General features: G+C 32.9%; 1 protein-coding gene and 1 long non-coding RNA gene across 3 annotated transcripts in view; one reads left to right on the top strand and one right to left on the bottom strand.

Moving 5' to 3' along the window:
* Positions 1 to 23,789, bottom strand: part of LOC148283547 (uncharacterized) — a 142,918-nt gene that overhangs the window by 26,651 nt on the left and 92,478 nt on the right. The gene's annotated exons all lie outside the window — the stretch shown is intronic.
* Positions 3,359 to 11,989, top strand: LOC148283548 (uncharacterized). The gene is made up of 2 exons (XR_015825568.1): positions 3,359 to 6,428; positions 8,240 to 11,989. It is a non-coding gene; the product is annotated as an uncharacterized LOC148283548 (long non-coding RNA).

A 23,789-nucleotide genomic window follows, 5' to 3' on the forward strand; every position in this document is an offset into this window, starting at 1 on the left:
CTGTCCCATCTGATAAGAAGCCTCTTCTTCATTTTGGATTTAATATCGCTAAGACAAATAAAATCACAAATACATTTTTAAAGTTAATTCAAAGTTTTACAAATTACAACATGGATGGAGAACACTTTAGAGAAGTAAATATGAAAGTCTAGGCATTTACAGGGCTTATGACCTGTCATTGGCTGTTTTTTGTAAAATTAATTTATTTATACATTTTATCATAAATACAATTTTATGTTCACTTTGCCCAGCTAACAAGGGAACATACCCCGTTCCAAGCTAGGCAATTACATTTTAATACATAATAATAGTTTACAAGTTAATAGAAAGCTCAGACTAATAAGATATAAATTTACTCGTATACACATTTTGATACACACATATACATATATCATATACACATATATATACTCATACACACATATATACATACATACACACACATGTACATACATTCATGCGCATAGACATACATATATTCATAAAACATAGAAAATTTATTTAATATAATGCGAAACTTCATGATTGCCTATATATTTAAATGGCCACTTTACACACTGTGTAACCTTAACCATTTTGCCTATGTTTGAACATCTGTATTTCTTCAATTCTTCCATCTGTTGATTTCGGTGAAAAGAGCTGAAACCGTTATTGTTGTGATGAGATTCATCTGAACGAATTATATTACATACTAGGCAACGCCTGAAAACAATTTTCCAGCTCTTTGACTTCACCAAAATCAACAGATGGAAGAGTTGAAGAAATATGGACGTTCAAACACAGGAAAAATTGGGAATGCTCGTGTCGGATTATCGACAATATCAAGAAAAGAAAATAGCGTTTCGAGAGTGAATGGACAGCGAAAGAACGGCTAAAAATATTTACGATGTGAATGTTGATTAATGCAGAAAACGGGGAAGACATAGAAAGACAAGGTGCGAACAAATCCAACGAATACTTGAAGATGGACATGTCAAAAGTCGGGATAATCTGCGTGCGAACATGAGAAGATGTATGAATGTAGAGGAAGAGAGGTCTGTGTGCAAAGACATACGGCATTCTATCCTCTCTGCCCGAAATGGCGTGATGGATTGTTTTTGGGTTAAAAATATGTGGTGTGTATTCAGAGTAACAATTCTCACTCTAAGGGTGTGTACCTACTGATCGTGGGGATTTTTATTCACATATATTTTTAAAATATGCCGAATTTTGATAAAACACTTATTTGCCAAAATATGATAGCCTTATCGAATTTAATTTTCTGGCGTTTATGAGATTGGCTTGCATTTTTCTAAGTCATTAACCTTATTAATAGATAATGTACCATTTGAGATAATTCGCCACTGCAAGTGCGCAGATAAACCAATTTATGCAACCATAGATATCTTTCAAACATTAAGGTCAGCCAAAGAGCCAAATAACATTACTAGCAATCTTGCGGTGTTTTTACACGAAAAAAACAACTGAAATTAAAATGGCCGAGAAATATTAATTTTAATCGTCGTTTTGCCAATTTGATATGATTATTGGTTCAATCAATTTAAAATCGGTTAAAAAACTATGTACAGTTTCTTTGAATAATTACACTGATAGACAATGGATTTTTTTTAGTATTATCGCTGATTCTTATATAATTTTGCCAGCTAAATCCGAATGCCTATTATTTTTAGTTATTTTGTAATTTTCTGTTTTACTTCCAAATTCTATTTTATTATTCTATTTTTATATTTTTTATTATTTTATTTATTCATATAAAGGTACACATTCAAAAAAATAAATAGTAACATATTCCTAACTCTATGAGGACAAGAGCCCAGTGCGAGTTTGGATACAACAAAATAAAAAGTGAATGCATGCATATTATTGAAGAATACAACAAATAAAAAATATTACAAAAACATAAATATATTATATACATATCTCGAGTCTCACATTAAATTTTTAAAATGTATATTTTTTGTTCCCGTTTTAGAATACATAGGTTTAAACGTGCATTTTTATTTACCCAAAACCGTATAAGCCTCAATAAATCTGATTAAGTTTCAAGTTTTAAAAAATAAAATAATTTGTTATTTTGTTTTTGAAATAAAATTTAATTTAAATAAATATAAATTAAACGACTTGAGGTTTCTCAACAATGAGTGAGTGTGCTTAAAAATAACGCGCATTACGTTAAATTTTTACTGTAAGTTTAGTGAATATCTATACTCTATTATTACTCGTATCACACTTTAAATAAGTGAAATTGTGAACCACTTAAACTAAGAACAATATAAAGTTTAACGTTACAATGTTACGTAACCGTGTTAATAGTCCTGACAACTTTTGTAACGTGTGTGGTTAAGTGACAGGTTTCATTTCTATTACAGACAGACAGCCAATGACAGGTTATGAGATCTAAAAATGCCAAGATATCCATATTCCCTGCTCTAAAATGCCTCTGTAAATGTCAACTCGTAGGAATAATTTGTAAGACGAACCAGGAAAAAACATATTTGCATATTTCCCGCCAATATTGACATTCAAACTGCAACCTAATTTGAACGCTGTCAGTCGAAATTACATCATCACTGCGCGAGACGTCTCGTAAATTTTCCGATGCATTGTTGCACGCAGAACGAAGATCCAACTTGTTGTTGCGATTGTGTAATTTATTCGCGCGGGCGCAGAGGAAACTGGGAGTTGCAATCGTTTAAAAATAAAGACTTCCTTCGCGAAAGAATGTCGGGTGCGACAGAGACGCACCTATCGCGAGCGCGTGCTTGCGTCTCTTTTCTTTTCATTTCCCTTTCGATGGCAAGGGCAATGTTGCCGTCTCGGTCGCACGCGCGACCCAGAAATCGCGTTGTCCCGCTTCGCCTCATTTTCCCTTTCTATCAGACGGCCCGCTAAGTGCATCTGTGCAATTCGCACAGTAAACACACATTTTCAGCGCCAATAAGCGATTTGAAATACGAAAAAGAACATTGGAAATCGAACAATTCGCATTTTTATTAGAATATTCTGATGTTTTTAAAATGATTTACCTAGTATTGTTGAAAACACCTTTATCTCGCGTATTTACATACAAATTATGCGAGATAAAAGTGTTTTCTGCGGCCGCGAGAGCGTCTGGAATATCACCCCTGATGGTGGCTTTCAGATCTTTGTTTCATTATAGCATGCGTGTAAGTCAAATTTTTCTTATGATCTGTAGCATAAATAAATTGTTTTTATATTACTCGTCGGCAGCGTAGTGTAGTGGTCAGCGCATTGGACTACCATGCAAGAGGTCTCGGGTTCGATTTCCGACAAGGTTGAAATAAAATATTTATTTAAAAAATTTGAAATACTTATGACATGAAATATTTAATTTGTTTTTTTTTTTAATAGTATGAATTTATTTTATACTCTCTATTACTATGTAGTTCAAAGCTTTTATTTACCATATCAGTGTATTTTTTATAATGTTAAAGCCCACTAGAGCATTTAAATCACAAAAAAAAGTATTTTTTACTAAAATATTCCATAGTCCCTGGACACCTAAAACGTAAGACTGATGTCTTACCTTCATCTAACAAAAATAATCAAGGTACGCTTTAATTAGTATATTAATGCAGTGCCCTATGCACCATTACACCCGTTTTAACTATTTGATTATTATTATTCTGGATCATTTATATTGCATGGAAGGTAAGCTGATCAGTCTTACGCTTCCGGCAGTAGTGGAGAAATAATGAAATATTTAATTTCGCAAAAAAAATTGAAATCAACATTTCAGTCAGGAACTAAACCAAGAATGGTAGGCAAAGACGTCAACCACTACTCTGCGAGACTCACTTATCTCTACTCGATTTCCCTTTTCAGGATTTTTACCTGAGAGTAGCCGTCAAAAACACTGGTCCAGGGTCTTTGTTCTATTTCACACACATCACGGTATTCATCACCTTACTTTAGTGAAACAGATGATTTAAATACACTGTATTTGGTTGCAACAACGATGCAGTGCCCTAAGCATCAGTGAGAACGTAAAGGGTTATGTGCTGTATTTATAATTTGCCGTCCTCTAAATTTTAGAGTAAAATTGTAAACATGGACGCTCTCGCTTGTTTTTTGGTACAAGTTATTTATTAGGAAAAAGCCAGAAAAACGAGAAAAGAAAACAAACATGTTTTTTAAAAACAGTTTAAAGCTATTATGTGCAATATTATGTAGCAATTCAACGAAATCAAGATGTCAATTGACCGTTTCCGTAAATATCACTTGGCCTAAATATCGTTTGAGAAAACCTAAATTAGAAACTATATCAAAATAAACGGCATGGTTCTGCTTACGTTTTAGTACGTGCAGTTTTGCATCGCATCGACGGTAAAAAGGCTAAATGAGTAATAATGCCATAAGGTAAATTTTGCAGGAGAGTCAATTAGGAAGTTACGTGTTTTTTTATTATTTATCAATACATGTCTTTATGAAAGTACTATCAATCTAAGCAAAAAAAACATATTATTATTTTTACATTACAATGATGACAAATGTAGGTTGAATGCTGCCGAAATGCGATCCCTCAGGCGAATGTGTGGTAAAACGATATATGATAGGTGCACAAATATCGAAATCCGTGGAGTGTGTAAGGCTGAGACATGCATTATCGACAGAATTGAGAAAGGGGTGCTGCGTTGGTTTGGGCATGTAGAGCGAATGGACAACGAAAAAACGGCTAAAAGGATCTACGATGCGAATATTGATGAATGCAGAAAACGTTACGAAAAATTTACTATTCTGCCCATGTTAAAAACATTCAAATTCTTTTAATTTTTAAAGTTAAAGAGCTAAAAAATTTTTTGATACCGGTGAGATTAATTTTTCTGAATATTTTGCTATAACTTACTAGGTAAAGCTGAAAAATACTTTATTTTATTAAAAAATAGTTGGTTTCATTTTTTACTGACATAAATAAAGATTTCGATGCGTTATTCAAACAATTAAAGGAAGACTTAAACTAATCGTGTTTTTTTTCTTTTTGACGTCTTCATTTTTTATTAATTAGATTTTTGGCGAAACAGGAAAACATTTCACGGAAACGGTGTTGCAAAGGACGTAATAATATTATTGTTCTAATCACCGATCAATCGGATCTAAGATATGGTATCAGCGGCCATTTTGTATTTTAGATTTAGCAACTACCCGATTTTCTAACGATAAGGACGTTCTTGTAACATTGCGAACAAGCGTATTAAGAAACGAAGTTATCCGGCGGAATATTTTTACTTATTTGAATTTACAATTATCATTTGCTTCACACTCAGAAATGATTACGAAATAATGCACGAAAATGTTTTCCTGTTTCCTTTAGGAACATGTTGACATACCTATTTTAAAATTACAATTTTAAAGCTAACTAGTTGGCGTGAAAATTGTTCATTAATTTGGGAAAAGTTTACTCAACACCATCAATTTAACTCCATTCGAAGATTGTTTTAAACTACGGTCAGAGAAAACACTCATTTCACGTACCCGAAAACCGTTGAGGGGTTTTGTATCGGTTTCGCTCATACTAAAGAAAAATTGTCAGAAATTGTATAACTAACTTTTAAAAATTAAAATTTCATAAATTGACTTTTTATTGAGTTTAATTCTACCGCTTTTATTGCTTCTTTACGGTGAGGGTTTACGTCGGATATTGTCATTCTTCCTTATAACTAAATTGCAATTACCTACACGAACAGTAGCAAAACCTACGGTTAAATAGGGTTTATGATTGGCGAACTTATTTGTACACGAATTTAAAATGTTTTTTATTTTTATGAAATAGGTTTGCCATAAAATTAAACTTTTCGTTCTGTATAAGAAAACATTTAAAAAATATAATTTTAGGTGTCACAAAACTTCCTCATTTTTTAAATGGTTGAACGTAATTTTCCGTGTTCTTGTGTGGGTTTATGCAAAATCGAGAGGGTTCGTCGCATCGCGCGCGTAAGTGGAACATTGTCGAGTCGCGAGGAGTCACACTCGCCGAAAATGAGGAAAAATCGCCATGACGATGTCGCAACGAGCCGCTCTGTCGCAAATACTCGCCACTCGCCAATTGCAACAGTCGAGAGGCTGCGAGCGTTGGGCAACGCAGCCGGCCGCTCTTGTAACGGGGTCAGTGTTAGACTGGTCTACATACATTACAATTTGTTCAGTGTACAGTATGCATCTGGCTGTGTGGTGCTGTGCGGCGGTAGGCGGCCATGCATGCCGCGCGCGCGACGCTCGGGCCGGTCGGTGCACATTACGGAACGCGCCTTCGCGTCCGCGTCTATGCTTTGATTAGATTTGAGCGGGAAGCGCCCAAACGTCAAAAACGTACTTGCCACTTAAGATTTGCTAAAGGAAAATTGAAAAACTCCACAATTTTTATCCAATTCGCAAACGGGTATAAAACAAAAAGCGTTATTCGGATTCATGTAGGTGCAACTTACTTTCATTGGCGCATTAAGAAACATTGTAATATTACAAATTCATATTGGCAGAGGAGTTGTGAACAAATTGATAAATTTATTACACTGAGTACATAGTTACGTTTAAAATTAAATGTATATTTGAAGCACAATAAGCGTAATAATTAAAATAAAAATGGAAATAAAGTTTTCAACAATTTAAAATAATTTTCAACATTTTGAATCTAGAAAACAATGTCACAAAGTAGATGCTTACATAAATAATGAACGACTAACTGAAATTGAACATGTTAAATACTTAGGACTAACAATAGACAGACAATTGACATGGACAATTCATATCAACAATGTAATTAGCAAAGTGGCGACTTTATCGAGTCTTTTTTTTTAAATCAAAAACTTTGTTCCAATAAAGGAAAAAAAATAATGTACGAAGCCTGTGTAAAAACTAAAATATGTTATATGCAACTACTATGAGGAACAGGAAATCAAAATGACATAAACAGACTACAAAGACAGCAAAATAAAATATTAAAGTTAGTATATGACCTACCCTATCTAACAGCAACTAAAGAACTTTTTAAACAAACTAAACAATTAAATGCAACTGAAGTCTTTAAACTAGAATCCTTAAAATTTATTCATAAATTAGTCACTGATGTAATTGTAGACGAAGAATTAAAACTTGAAAAAAACTGTAGTAAACATGAACACAATACGAGAATATCAAAAAAATATCATAAACAACCTTTTAAAACGAGAAAAGGACAATCGAGACTAATAAACCGTGGACTGAAATTATACAATAAACTACCAGACAAAACAAAATAAAAGACTCAGACAACCTTTACAAAAGATGTTAAAAATATTATTATTAACAGTAGAATGTGAATTTTAAAAGTAAACATATTTTGTTAAATGTATGTAACCCGTAAGGGTTTATCAATGAAATTGAAATAAGAAAAAAAAAATTAATTACCGACTGTTTTCGAAACTTCACAAGCTTCCTTGTCAAGTCTTATCAATAAGTTACACATACAGACATAATGACTTGAATTATTACCTCCATATTACGTGTAATAGTATAGTACTTTTATTTAGTAGACAAGTTATAACGCATTTCGTTACTATCCTACGATGGGAGATAAATGTTTCAGATTCCCAAAAACAAGAGTCCAGGCAACTCAGAACAATCAGTAACACAAAGGACTTAAGATGTTTAATTAGTCGCCAAAAGAGATTAGGATGCTGGGTCTATCGCATCGTTTCGTGGGATGGCGATGGTTTTTGTTAAAAACATACATCCATAGAGGTAGACAGTCTTCGGAAAACGTCTGAATTTAATAACGATGTTTTGTTTTTGAAATTATTTTTGATACATATTGTTTACAAGTGAGTGTTTAACTAGTTGTTTAAATTTATATTTTTTGTACAAATATTTAAAATAAAAACAGTCTGCTGTACCTTGCTTGTAGTGAGTACAACAGGCTACCGGACTTCTAAAGAACGCCAAAAAATGACTGTTTACATTTAAAAAATTGCTACTCGAGGAGTTATGTGGAAGGAGAAATTTAGTTTTAAGTTCTTCTTTTTCCTCGGATATTTCTTTCTTACAATATGGCTCAGTATCAGGTACAGAAGAAACATTCACATTCTATCACTTCTTCACAATATTTCAAACAATCCCACTTCGCCTGTTTATCTGAGAGAACTCTTCCAACCTCTTTCATAACACGTACTATCTCTTCGTTCTAGTAACGAGAGAACCCTTTTAATACCCTGTCATCGCTCTAATTTTCTTGTCTCCTCTTTCACAGTAGTAGCCGCTCGACTGTGGAATAATCTACCCACTAATGTTAGAGACCCCGCCCCTTCTTTATTTACATTTAAGTCAAGATTGAAATGTCTCTATATAAATATTTAAATTGTTCCTTTATCCTTTTTTTTCCTTCCCATCCCCTCCCCTCTCTTCATAGTATAGTGTTATTTTTTTAAATATTTATATTTATTTTTGTTAATCTTTGCTTTTAATTTTTGTATAAAATTGTAAGATTCAATATGTCCATGTATTTATAATTTTCTCAAACTGAACGGTTTGGGTAGGTAGGAAGAAATTGCCTTCAGGCAATATGCCCGCTCTTATATGTATATATATTATATATGTATGTAAAGTGTCGAATAAATAAATATTTAATATGAATTGTTTTCATTTCTTTGTATTATATACTTGCTTGCTATCTTATTTTCAGTTCAGTGTATTCGATTCTATTGGGATTTTAACGGATTTCTTTTCTTGTCTTGATTGTGGATCTGCGAGTTTTCATCGCAAATTCTGCGTTCATACTTTAATTTAAATTTAGGTGTAGCAGCTGAAGATTAAACGCAAGCCGGGGGCCAAGATGGTGGACAGGATTTTGGGGGATCGGAACAGCAGGGAAGACAGGGAATCTCGCAACAAGGGTCACATACCATTTTCAGGTGTTTGTTGAAAAAACGGCGAAGAAGAAACGAAGTTGCGATTGAATTAATAATAATAATAATAATCAAAGTTTATTAACAAAAATAACAATAACTTTATCTACTACATAAACACTTAGGTAATAGATAGGTAATAGATTTCTCTGGATCATGTCTAGTCAGCCTAACTAGGTACAACCTGTTTTAAGGCAGACATTTTTATGCAACAATAAACAATTACATTACTACCTACTTGTTAATATACTAAACAGTTATACAATATTAATTTATTAGGCATTTATTTTTGGTAAATTTTCCGATTTTTCTCGACCTAAATCCAGTAACCAATTTTTTACAAATTTGTTAAATTGAATCCGGGTCATGGTTTTGCAATCTTTGGGTAACATATTAAATATTTTGGGGCCCAGAAACCTGAAATTTCTTTGCCCGAATTCAGAGTTTGTGATAGACCCCATGACCCATCCTCTAGTTTGACTTCTGGTAGTGTGGGAGTGTTCCTTTTGGGATTTGATAGAATAATTTACTTGCACAACAATTATTATTCTAAAAATATATAATTGTCTTATATTTAAGATCTCGAATTCCTCAAATAACTGAATTAAATATGCAATTGTAAATAGTAAGCATTTTATAATAACAATTATCCCGGTAAACAGGTTGAATGGTGCCCAGACGATTTTACCATTATTCAGAAGAAAAAAATCAGTTGTTTTTTTACTAACAATAGGTATAGAAATAGCTGATACACATTTCCAAAATAAAATAAAATAATTTTATACAAAATTAAAAGTAAAAGAACAATGTTGATTTAAAAAAATTGATAATGTCCGTGTAATTCTAAAATTGATGTTATTTCTACAAAATGATAAAATTATTTTTGTTTTCGTTATACGTTACGTAACTACTTCGAATTATCAAAATTAATCCAAAGTAACGAAAATAACACAAAAATTGGGTATTTATCGATTTAAACATATACTATATTATGTAATCCAGTGTTTTTCAACCTTTTTGAATACGCGACCCCTTTACGCTTAAATTTTCGAAAGTTCGCAATTTCAACTATAACGTATTTGAATTGTATTTCTGTCGGACGATATGATTAATCGGGAAACAAAATTCGGGCGCTACAGTCTCAAAATCTTATAGATCTTGCTACTGATGGCATGCTTAAAATGGAATTTAATTCGCATAAGATTGATGTCTTTTTCATTAAGCTAGAAGAGGAATATTCGGAGCGGGCAAGGATAACTTTAAAATTATTAGTGTCATTCGCCACATTCTACCCATGAGAGGCAATGTTAGTTATTTGGGTCTCAGAATTATAGCCACGATTCGACAAATTGTTAAAGAATAAACTAGCACAGCCTTCTCACTATTTTTTTTGTAGTGTAGGCAGCGTCGTAGCCAAAGTCACGAGCACCTCTGGTAAGATTTGAATTTTGTGCCCCCCAAGTTTTTTTTTTAGGAAGACGGAGAATAAAGAAGACGGTGGGTCTGCGGCCCCCGAGCCTGGCCAGCCTCTAGCTACGACGCTGAGTGTAGGACATGAATCCCTCGATTTTTGCTTTTTGCGACCCCAAGCAAGGCTCTGCGATCCCCCGAGGGTCGCGACCCGCAGGTTGAAAAACACCGACGTAAACAAACATAATTTTACACGCAGGCTTAAAATGATGTTTACATTTATTTCAGCTAACCATTTCATGATTCTTTTTTTTTTATATTTAGATACCAATGTTTTGTGCCGTGTTAAATTCTTATCTTTACGTAGTGTACAAAACAACTTATTTGTGTGTTTTTAAAAGATCAGCCGATCGGCATAAAGTTGCAAATGTTATATAATAGTCGTACATAGATTGATATGTCTTTGTACGATTATTAATTACATTTTGATCGTAATGAATTTATTCCAAAAGAGAGGAAAAACATTTTTGAAAAGGGAATTCAGCCTATCGTTTATGTTATTCGGGTGTTTGCGTATTTCAATTCCCTTTTTTAAATTAAAATCAAAATGGTTCCCGGCACTACATACTGCAAAAATGACACGGAATGTCCCAACTGTCGACTGCGACACGGTACAAACTAGTAGTACATAAACACGTATTTTTCCACAAAAATACACAGTTGATTGATTGGTTTGGTCTATGGCGCAGGTAGGTTTGAATTGACGTCTAGGAACTGCCGGGGTTCTATTTGAAAATGGAGTCCGGATTGAAGTCCGCGATGTTCCTCGGATGTTGCCATGTCTATGGAGATGGACGCATTCGCCGGCTTAAGTGCCTACCCAGTTAGGTACACTTGCCCACCTAACCTATACCAGCGCGGACGGCGGAAAGCGGGTTACCAACCCGACCCAAGGACACGGGCGCCTTACACGCACACACGCGCTCAAACTGCATCGCGTACTAATGCCGATTATTGCGAATGTTACTTTATTTCATTAGCACGCGAATTTTATCAAACCACCGCGTAAAATGCTATTTCCGTACTAAAATTCAATAATAATAGAAAATTAACATATTACAACAGAGATGAAGAACATTTTAGATAAGGCAATATAGAATTCTAGGCATCTACAGGGCTTATGACCTGTCATTGGCCTGTTTAAGTGGCCACTTTTCTATTTTACTTTCTTTTTTTTTTTAACATTCTACCCATATTTAAACATCTATATTCCTTAAGTTCTTTCATATGTTGATGTTTGTGAAGTTAAAGAGCTGAAACCTTTATTTATGCGGGTGAGATTCATTTGATGTAAAGTGTAAAGTGGCTACTTAAACCAGCTAATGACAGGTCATAAGCCCTGTAGATGCCTAGACTTCTATATTACCTTCTCTAAAATGTTATTTATATCTGTTGTAATATGTTAATATAACAGCTCCCAACGGAGTTGAATCCAGTTCTTGTCTACAAAAAATTGGACAAACTCTAAATATTGTTAATAATAGCAAAATATTTTTATGATGGTCATCATCATTCCCCTTTCCGCACCCGGTGGTCTAATGGGCGGGACCTACATGGAAAACCCAAATGCAGCGTATTTAAATCATCTGTTACATGAAGTGATCAGTCCTACGCTTCAAGTGCCAGTCTAGGGACGATGAGAGATTGCAGTAGCAACATTTAAAATTAATAGTTTACGTCTGCAGCCTGCCAGGAATCGAGCCCAGGACCTCGAAAACACTCGTCCAGGGGTCTGGTTCTATTTCATACCTATTACGATCACTATTCTCTTATCCGCATATAATGATGTATACATCATGATGGACACTGCATTGGTACTCCAAACCCAGCTAATCTAGATCATTTTTGTATGTAAAGGCAGGACGCTTAGTTTTACGCTTCAGGTGCCAGTCCGGGGAATATGAAATATTGCAGTATAAAAATACCCCTTTAAAGTAATATTTCGTGTTCGACTATTTCGGTAATCGAACTTTTAACTGGACTTCTCATAATATTTACATGTTTTAAGAACGGCTAAAAGGATCTACGGTGCGAATGTTGATGGATTCAGAAAACGAGGAAGATCAAGAAAGACATGGCACGATCAAATCTAATTAATACTTGAAGACGAACACGTCAAGAGTACGAAGAATCGACGTACGTGCATGGGAAGATGTATCAATGTAGCGGAAGCGAGGGCTGTATACCAAGACAGAGTGATATGACGTTCTATACTCTCTGCCTACCCCTACGGGGAAACGGCGTGATGTTTTGTTGTGGTTGTTGTTGTTATGAGATTTTGCTAGAGAAACATACGGTTAATATATAGATAAAAAATTTAAATTCGATAAAAAATAAATAAGTAAATACTTTTTTTTTTCTTACATAAACGAATAAAGTATTTTTTAGTACCTACTATTTAAAGGGCTTATAAGAATTCTCGAATTGACAATAATTGATTAATTTTGTAAAACTAAAATAGTTTTAAAGTTCTTCTTTTTCATACATACAATATGTATATTATTATAATCTATGATTTTTTTATTTTATTTACATAAACGGCAAATCTGCCTTTTACAAAAAAATATTTGGCTCGGTATTTTTTTTTTTTAAAAACACAAATTTCCTTTTACCCAAGATTTATAAAAAAAATAAACCTCAAAATAATACATTTTTTAAAAAAATTAACCTAAAAATTATACAACATATTTAGTAGAAAGTTTAAACAATTTAAGAAAAAATGAAAAAACAAATTAAATAATAAAAAAATAAAAAAAATTTGAAGGCACAACAAATAACCTTAATAAAATATATTTCAATCCGATGGCTTAAAAAATAAATATTATTTTTATTGATTGATGATTGATTTTGCGTAAATTTTATACAATATGAAATCAGTTACTTGTAAAAAACAATGCAAATAAAAATAATTCCGACAAACTTGGCGGTGGCAATTTTTTTGCTATGCACCGTCTTTTTATTCATAAAAAATATTTGTTTATTAGCTATACAATTTGAAGCACCGAGTCTAGGGCTTTTTCGCATTCATAAAATTAGCAAGTAGAAACCAATTTCTAAGGTTATAAGTCGTAATGAATTCACGACGCTAAAGCGAATTATCCATCAGCATCGTCGCGGACAAACTGCATTCACGGACGTCATACAATACACGTGAAAACTGCACCACACGCGTGTTGATGTGAGTTTATCCATGTGTTGGTTCGCGGACACACACTAACGCACGGAGACACGCAGCGGCGGACAAAAGAAGAAAAACATTAGAATATTATGCAAATAATATTTATAAGCATTATCGTCGAACGATGGCAGTTGATTCAGCGTTTGATTTGGGCATACGACGCGGAATATTTTTAAGAATTATATGATTTGTAGTTGACATGCATTTATGGCATGATTGTGGCACACGTATCTTCAATAAAACACAGTTTGTGTACCGTTTACGTATGTATTTTTTAAATATATAATATTTTGAGTTCGTCCACATGTCTACAGACAAATAATGGATTTACCACTAGATGAGTTATCACAACTAACTAACATTCGTTGTTTATATTACATTTCTATGATCAGTATCATTCCTTTTCCGAATCTAATTGTGCATAGGGCATTGAATTGGTACACAGATCGCATTGTATCTCGAACATTTTTGTTACTGAAGGTAAGATGATCAGTCCAACGCATCAGGTGCAGGGACTATGAAATATTCTAAAGTAAAAACAGCTTTTTAAATAGATATTTCATATCAAGTATGTCGGAAATCGAACCCTAGACCTCTTGCATGGTAGGCAAATAGTATAGCTTAATTTTAAGATCTGTTTCTGTAATGAAATTTCTATGCAAATATATGTAAGGAAAAAAAAAAACCGCGCTAACCATTACACCACGAGTCCGATGTCCATTTTAAAATTGTTGTTTTTTAAAAGAAAAAAACAGCATAAAAAAACAAACAAACAAAAAATAACAAAAAAATACAATATTTACAAGTAAAATAAAATTATAGGCCAATTATAGTTTTCTATATATAATAAAATACAATAAGAAAAAAGCGTATCGGTGAAAAGCCACTCCGTATCATTACACCTGTAAAAATAAAATATTACAATAATAATGAAAAATAACATATGACTTTTTCATAAAAAAGTTTTTTTTTTTACTAGGTCTTAAAAATCTTTTTGCTAGCGGATCTATACAAAGTAACCCCAGATCAGCTTTCCCTTCTTTCTTCTTTGAAACAAGACAAAATAAATGTAATATAAAAGTATACAAAAAAAATAAATACGTAAAACCTTTTTAAATGGGTACAGTTAGATTAAATTATTATTGTTATCTGTAATTAAGGTTCTAGAATTTTCATTATAGTTGTTTAGAGTGAAGAAATATATAATTGATTTCAGAATAAAAAAGTTACAATAATTTTAAATTCTGGTAAAAGATGCATTCGTATTGTTATTTGTGCTTGAAATACCAACATGAAATAATGGTTGAAGCCGAGTTATGTGTTGAGGGATACGAATTAAAATTTTCTCAAGCAGTTGTGGGAAATCCAAGTTGTTATCTGCGACTACGACTATTTTGGAATTAGTGATTTAGTTATTTAAATTTAATAATTTTGTTTTATGACTGAACGATGATCTAAGCACCGTCGTTACCCTCGAGAAAATCCCGTGTTAACCCTTAAGAAGTAATTACCGCGGGTTCAGAACCACTGCCCTAAAGAAAAGAGACTCTGATTCAAAATGTCGTAATTACTTACTGACTTTAAAGAAAGTAAATATTTGCGGTACGCACTCCTCTGCAATAGTCAGGTAGGCATTATTATTAAGATTTATCGCCGCCTCTGGATTCTCGTTATGTTCATCCTCCGCCCGCCTACAAAACGAAGAAGAAGACGGGAAAAGCGAGGCTGGAAAAGGCGAGAGGAAGTGATCGTCTATTATTATTCCCTGCTAAACATGGCGGCGGTCCCGACATCCGGAATATTGCTCTGTAAATAATATCAAAGATGGCTACTCGGAATAATTACGGCCACGATCAATGATCAGTAATCGTCCGCTTAATTAAACACGCCTAGAATGGAGAATGCCCGCGTGGGAGAGTTCAGTCTTTGTTTAAACGAGGAATATAGAGAACAAAGATTATTCGGTAAACATTTATTTTATTTAATATTTTGACAGGGGTAAGTTGGTCAGGATTTGAACATAATGATTTTTACAGTTGTTTGTTTGTGGGTGTGCTTGTATATTTATAAAAGACAGATTATTTTGAAATACAACATTTCACGTGAGGTAAGAAATGCATAAGATGTCGGATCGAGTAAGGAGATTGGAAAGAGACGGATATTTTTTATATGTACAAGACGGGATTTCGAAGAGAAAAAATAACGTAATTCTTACAAATAAGAATGCTCCAGTTAATTAAGGGTCAGATATTTGAAACACCACTTCGCATTATTTAATTATTACTGGTGATAGAACGGTTCACTCTTTACGTATAGTTGGGTAAATATCTAAATTATCCCGTGATTGAAATTTCAAATTAATAATATTTAAAAATCCCACGAGAAACAAATGAAGAACTTAAGTAAAAACTTGTGAAAGCACCTTTTCTGTCATTTGATTTAAAAATCATTTTATAATCCCATATAAAATAACTTTTGTGGTGGTTTAGAAAATCCAAGTGTGATTCGCACAAACTGATTTATGTATTTTTCCAAAAAACATTTTGAAAAAACATTTAAAAAATCCACGCGTGTATGACATCCTGTTCGATTTTAAATATAGAAGATTATTCAATAACATATCCATAGAAATAAACATGGAAAAGAAGGAGAACAATGCCAAGTTGACAGATACAAAATTTAAATCGAATAATCGAACACTATGCCAGAAGGATTTGAATATAATAAGCAATTTAAATATCTCAATTAGTTAAGATGTTAAAAATAATAAAATTATATTACATAACAATACTGTTGCAATATCCACAATGAGGATCGAAATACATTGTAAGCTTTTAAGTGTTAATTAAAAATAAGAAGCCAACGCAATAATTAGAAATATAAATAATATTATACGTTATAATTTGACCTTGCTGAATATTGTAACTACCGGGAAATGCACGTTTATAAATTAATATTTAAATGTGAAGAATAATAAGCTATGAGATAAAACTTATCTTATGTCTGGTTGAATAAAAAAATAAATATATTATGTGTACGAGCTGCGACAAATGCGCTTATTTAATACAGATCTATTTCCATTATACCCAGTATTCACAAAAGTCTCTCTAGGTCTTTATGTGGGCGACCAAGTCATGTGCGTCCTCTCAAGTCAGATCACGTTAGGCTGTTTAATTAATTATTTTTTTTAACTACGAATGACAGGTTGACTAGACCAATAGGTACCCGGTTACATCGCTCTTGCGACATCGTCAGACTGGTGTTTATAAATGAAATATTGCACATTTTAATATTATTATTATTGTTTATGTTCAGAGCTTAAACTTTGTGGTCAAACATTTTAACTTATGTTAGTAAATGTCATTTTGGTGAATAATTATTAGTGTTTACATCCTCTTTAACTCTAGATGTAATTTATGATTTTTTTCGTAAATACCGTGTAAACTAGGGTTAAAGTAAAGGTGAACATGTATTTTAGTATTTGCATGTTGGTGTAGTTTGTCTCCTGACGAAGAGACGGGTACGTCTCGAAACCGGTAGACATAAAAAGTTGGTAAGTGGTTATTTACTAAGATTTATAAACATTAGTTGTTATTATTATTATTAATAAAAAATATACAACGACGTGTTTATTTGAATGAAAAATAAATATGTGCGTTATTATAATATAAATATGCTTAAATTCAAAAGGGCCACAAATCAAAATAGGCTTTTTTCTGTAGAGCAAATCGGAGTTTTTAACATGACTTTTCGCTAATTTTTTGTATATATTTTTATTATTTATGTTGTAAACATCATTAAATGCATTTTTTAAAGCTGCATATACCAAAACACAAAATGCCAAAAGGGTTGTTGGGCGATTTGGGTCATTTATAACGCAAAATTCATGGAAGTATTTTTCTTATAGATAAATATGTTCGATTTAAATTTTGTTTTTGCAATAAAACAAAATTTCGAGGTTTTCGATTTGTGGCACTTTTGAATTTCAGCAGTGATATATACCCAGATGTTTTAATTTTTGGGGCTATTTATAACGAGTTGTAAATAAATCACTATTTCAAAATGATAATCAAGTTGTGGCAGAGAGGGTTCGAACCTCGGACCCCTGATCCATGAGTCCGCGACACTAGCCGCGGGACTGCAACCCGATCTTTTGTTCAGTCTAGTGAAACGAATGAATGGAAAATCTGACATGGTTTGTGTAGAAAATTTGATGTAAACGCAGGACGAGAACGACTTTGGAAGATCAGAAATATCAAAATCTGGTTATGTCAAAAGTACATGGGCATCTTTGACGAAATGTTTGAAATTTGAAGAAGCTCGGTTTGCAACTTTGCAAGGTAAGACAGACGCGAGTGGCGTTTATCCCCTCTGGATTTTTCTGCAATAAATGACATAATAGCAGTAGATGGAAGGTTCGTATCGATGTTTTACTTATTTTTAGGTAGGTAACTAAAATTGGTTTCTAAATAAATTATAAACATGAATGAAAATGTGTAGAATTGAATTGGATGGACAAAAAAGTAAATAATTGTAAATTTTTAAAAGGATTAACCTTAAAGAGGGTCGTCAGCAGGTGGAAAAGAGGGGATATGGAAGGATGTTATGAAAAATACACCACATGTTAAATGGTATATTATTAATCTGTGTCCAGACAGCCGAAGAATCAGTTATGTATATGAAGTAAAACCAGAACCCTTGATGAGCGTTTTCGACTTGATGGCTGCTCTCAAGTAAAAATAAGAAAATTGAGTGTAGGTGGGTCCGCCATGTAGAGGCTGGCGCATTCCCCTACCCTTCGTCGGGTCTTGGGTTCGATTCCTGGCAGGGTAGATGAAAAATACTGATTTTAAAAGCTGTGTTTAAACCGCAATATTTTATTGCTTCTGAAGTGGCACCCGAAGCGTTAGGTTGTTCACTTTATCTTCGTATAACAGACGATCGAAATGATGAATAATTATAAGATTCATTAATGTTTTGAAAGGCACTGTAAAATGAATAATTTTCAATAATCTGCCGTCAACCGTCAAAACAATTATATTCAAATCCGTAGATTAAACAACAATATTTTGAGTTTGTCCAAATTTTCGTAGACAAGGACTGGATCTAGCTCCCCGGAGAGCTATTAATATCAACATATTACAACAGAGATGAAGAACATTTTAGAGAAGGTAATAAAGAAGTCTAGACATCTACAGGACTTATGACCTGTCATTGGCTGGTTTAAGTAGCCAATTTACTTACTTATTTATTTATTAATGAAATCATACAGTCTTTATATAAAAAACAAGGTACAAAAGAACAATTTAAAAAAGTAAGACCAATTACAGATTTCACACTAATTTATTATGAATGCAGGAGGAGAGGGGAAAAATAATTTAATTCTAAAAAAGTAAAAATAAAAATATTACATAAAAAGTTCATATAACTTACTGTGTAACATTCACCATTCCACCCATATTTAAACATCTTTATTCCTTCGATTCTTTCATCTGTTGATGTTTGTGAAGTTAAAGAGCTGAAACCTTAATTTATGCGGATAAAATTCATCTAACTGAATTATTTCACCCACATACCAGGCAACGCCTGATAATGAATAATAGTTGGATGAACATATCAACTTATCCAAAACGAAGCCATTTTCAGGAGAAGTGTACAAGTGTGGGTTTTGTCTGAGGGAAGAGACCATTGCAGGAGACTGCCGCGAGACATTGCATAGATGAGGATTATACTCAAAAGGAATATCTATTCTAATGTAGAAAGAATGCACAAAGAAATTGGCTTGCTCACAGTACAGCAGCAAATTAAATATAATGTATCAATTTTTATACGATGATGAATAAAATAAAAACAATTATAAAATTTAACCAACAATGTCATACATATGAAACAAGGGATAAAAAAAGATAAGATTAGCAATGAGGAGAAAAACAGAATCTCAAAACTCATTGTACAAGGGGTTAAAGCTGTTTTTTTTTTAAATTTAAAAAAAATATATTTTGACCCCTGTATTTAGTAGCCTTATGTGTCATGTACAAGGCTAAGGTACTCGGAAAAAAAAAAGTTTTTGTTTGTCTTGGAAATGGGATGTTCGATCACTGATTTTGGTTTATTACCTTTATGAGTCCAATCACCATTGTTGCAAAGTTCAAGAACAATGGCGCGTGATAACTACTTTTTACTACAGTGTGGATATCTGTTATGGATATTCCATCTTTCCTGCATTCTGCTTCAAGATTATGGCGTGGCAAACTGAAAAATGGGCACTGAAATAACAGATGTTCTATACTCTGTGAAGAAATATCATCGCATGGACAATAGTCATCATTCCTTAATTTAAAGCTATACAGATAACTTCTCATAGCTCCGTGTCCGGTAAAAATTTGGGTCTTTCCAAAGGACTTTGGTGATGATGACGGAAGTTTGCTGCATCAGCCAGCGTTGGGAAAAACATTTTAGTGATTTTACCTGCAGAAGAAGCGCGGTAATGATCCTCCCAACACTGCTGCGTATTTTGTTTTATACAGCGTTTAGCAAGCTGTACAATGAGTTACCTGAAGAAATAATGGAGATAGAAAAGATCGAAATATTTAAAATTAATTTGAAAAAATATGTTATTGAGAAATATTGATATAAAAATTGTAATGTTATTAAAAGTTTAAATTAGTTCTTAAGATGTTATGAACTAACTTAATAAAACATAAATAAATAGATGGTAATATTAAGCATGTTGTCCAGATGTTCATAAAAAAATATGTTTTTGCAATATATTTTATATGTAGTATTCTTTAATAATACGCATGTTTCCACAATCTATTTTGTTGTATTCCAACTCAACACAAGGCTCTTAGCCTCACAGAGTTAGGGATACGTTATTTTGTTTGTAATATGTGCCTTTAGACGAGTATAAAAAATAAAAAAATAGTGATGTCCGTAACCGTAACACATCGTCGATTTGTGCATAAAAAAGAACCTGCCTGGCGCGACCAAATAGAAGAGTGCCGATTGTTTTTAAAATCTATGTATACGTTGTAAATAGTGATGCACAAATTGACCCGAGAATTTCAGTAGTCTATTTGAAGTATAAAATGCAATAAAATAAAATGTACGAGTCGGCTGAAGCGGAGCACTAAATGTTATTTGTTTACGTAGCAGGATAAAAAAATGTCCGAAGCCATTTGACATTGTGGAAGGTCGGGATCGGCTTAATTGTGCGCAGTTTTTTTCGGCGCTTTGTGAACGGAGCTGAGCATCCGACAGTGGGAGGGGAGTGGGGATTCTAAAGCACAGTCGACATTTTAAACATAAAAATATTCAGCATTTATATTTTATAAATACGAAAGAATCTCTAAATATATTGCAAAAGAGGGAATAAATTTTTGAAAAGGGAATACGGAAGTTTAGGCATTTAAAGAGCTTATGACCTGTCATTGTTTGTTTTTTATTGTTTTTTTTTTCAAATATCACTTAAACTCTAAACTTCATAGACAAATAAAAAATGTAAATAAGGGCTAGATTTCTTACTAACCATGTGCTCTGTAGCTTAAAGACGTGCTGTAATCGAGCTCCTATATATTATAATCACTTGTTAGCATGAACACTTAAAAAAAATACTATTATGCTCAGTGTTTATTTCGTAAATTTATTGATAATTTTAAGTTGCTAGAATTTCACTCGTCCATGCACTTTGTAGCTGCAAGACGATTAGTAATCTAGCTTCAATAGGTAAATGTTATCAACTATCAAATATCTAAATTTAGTAAATGGGGTCTAGAATTCCAACTCTGTAGCTGCAAGACGTGCTAGGATATTTATATATTGTACAGCGCTCTTGAGGGGATTTTTACAAAAATGGTGCTATATAAATGATTCAAATATATATATATATATTGGCTGGTTTAAGTGGTCTATTTACGCATTTCCTCGACCCTTTCCCGTCAATTATAAGCCCTGTAAATGCCCAGACTTCTATATTACCTTCGGAAAAATATTTTGCCTTTCTGCTGCAATCAATTAAGATCTTAATAACTGCGTATAGAGTAAAATCCAGCTTGTTTACAAACATTTTGACACATTGAAAACATTATTGCCAAAAGAATATGCCTGAAACTTGTTTATTAAGGTCGGCTTTGTTGTGGTTAACTCATTCAGCTAAAATGCACGAGGTCCTGGATTTTTGAGAAAATTCCATTAAAATATTTCCTTTTACTGCAATTTTTCGTAATAGCTGAAGTGGAAACCGAAGCATAGAAGAATTTCCCATCTTGATTATCAATAAAAATAATAAAATGCACCAATGCTATAGTTGATATCGATTCGTAGAGTTAAATATTTTTTTTTATAAATCATTAAGTTAAAACATTCCAATCAAAACTAGAGTTGATAAAGGCGCATTTGAATATTGATATTTGGGATTAAAAAACCTAATCCAAAAAATCTAAAACTAAAAAACCCTTGATAGAAAACTCAGAGCTCTATAAGTTAACCGCTCATTCAATAAATTAAATAACTGGGTGTTTATTATACCTGAAAATTTTAATGTTAAGGATTTAATTATATGTTTTTTTTTTGTTTTAAACTTATAAATATAAATAATAAATTTCATTTGCAGCCATGACAGCGCTTATCAACTGCAAAAAGTAAACTGATTGAATCGATAAATTAAAATTAACTGAATTTTTAGTGTATGCAAAATAAGTCATGTAAAATCAAACTTGGCTATTAAAAACGAAAAATGATTGCTATCATAATTAACGTTCCTTTTGCTAATTAACCACCCTTAAATGCATGCGTTAAAATTGTTGTCATTAAAGGAAAAAATATTTCATGGTCACTGGAATGACATCTGAAGCGTAAGACTGATCATCTTACCTTCATGTATAAAAAAAATTTCAAGATACGCTGCGTTTGGTTTACCAACGCAGTGCCCTACGCACTATTAGATGCGGAAAGGGACTGAATGGTGGCGATAAAATTTATGGATTTATATATGGATTTATAATCATATTTAAGTACTCTTTGAAGAAAAAATAACCTATCTCGCCGTTTATGATATATGAAGCTGAGTTGGTTTTAACGCTGCTTATTAAAAGTTTTGTGATTTTTATTTTATTACATCCTTATCCACTGGGTTTTGGTTTGTAGGCGCACGTCACACGCCTAGTTCCCCTATCGCCCGCCATTGTCTATGGGCGATTCCGCTACACTAGCGCCGCTAGTCTATTCACGGTCAAGGACGCCGCGATCATAGACACACCAATACTCACAGCACTAGAAAACGGGATAGCGGGAAGGTACGTGCTCACACACTGACATAAATACAGTACATAGACAAACGTAATAGATAGGTTAGTTCGGCATTAGAAATTAGGACCGGTTCGTTCGTGCGTGGCTTACCGAAAATGGCGGACGAGATTCGAACTAGAAATATATATTTATACATTTTTTAAATCATAATAAGGTGTTATCGGATTTCTTTAATATAATTAGATTTTTTTAAAGAGAACTGACAGCGAATTCCTCATAATTTATTTAAACATTAAAAAGAACTCCATTTTTAAAATATATAATGATCGAATAAATAATAATGAATAATTCAAATTTGTTGTTGAATTTTTTTTGAGAAAGATGGAAATAGGAAATAAAAGACAAGTAATAACTTATATCCACAAATTCAAAATAACCAGTGGCTGGTTTCATCGCTTTCGCGACATCTTCGAGATTGGTATCTTTATTAGAAAATTCAATGAACCTTTAAAAAAAACAGCAAGGAAATATAATTCTTAATTATGTAATACGAGTAATATTCGATTTGAATTATTTTTACCTGAAGGACCTTAAAATAAAATAACGTCGTTGTTCTGGCAATACCTGTTAAGAGGATTAACGGCGGCTAAAATTTTTAAAGATTTATTATTATAGTTGGATAATTTATGTAGCGTCACTTTGGTGAAAATCACGTTGATAGGTATTTGAACATTGTTTTTCTGTCACCCTCTCGCCGATTCTGGGCGAAAAAGACAACTGCACGTCGGACTGATTATGCCAAAATCAAATCGAAATCGACGTTTCGCTGTCCCGTTCTTCGCACCCCAAAACTGAACCGATTTGTTTTTTTTTCAGGGAATATTATCAAAATAAAAATTTGCTTGGTTTTTTTATTTTTCAAAAATTATTATAATATTTGTATACTGTACCTACGTCCCAAGTCCTGGCTCCCATAAAAAACTATTTATCAAAAAATAAAA

Source organism: Micrasema longulum, unplaced genomic scaffold, assembly GCF_059751315.1.
Source record: "Micrasema longulum isolate JH-2025_06_02 unplaced genomic scaffold, ASM5975131v1 h1tg000224l, whole genome shotgun sequence".
Taxonomy (NCBI): domain Eukaryota; kingdom Metazoa; phylum Arthropoda; class Insecta; order Trichoptera; family Brachycentridae; genus Micrasema; species Micrasema longulum.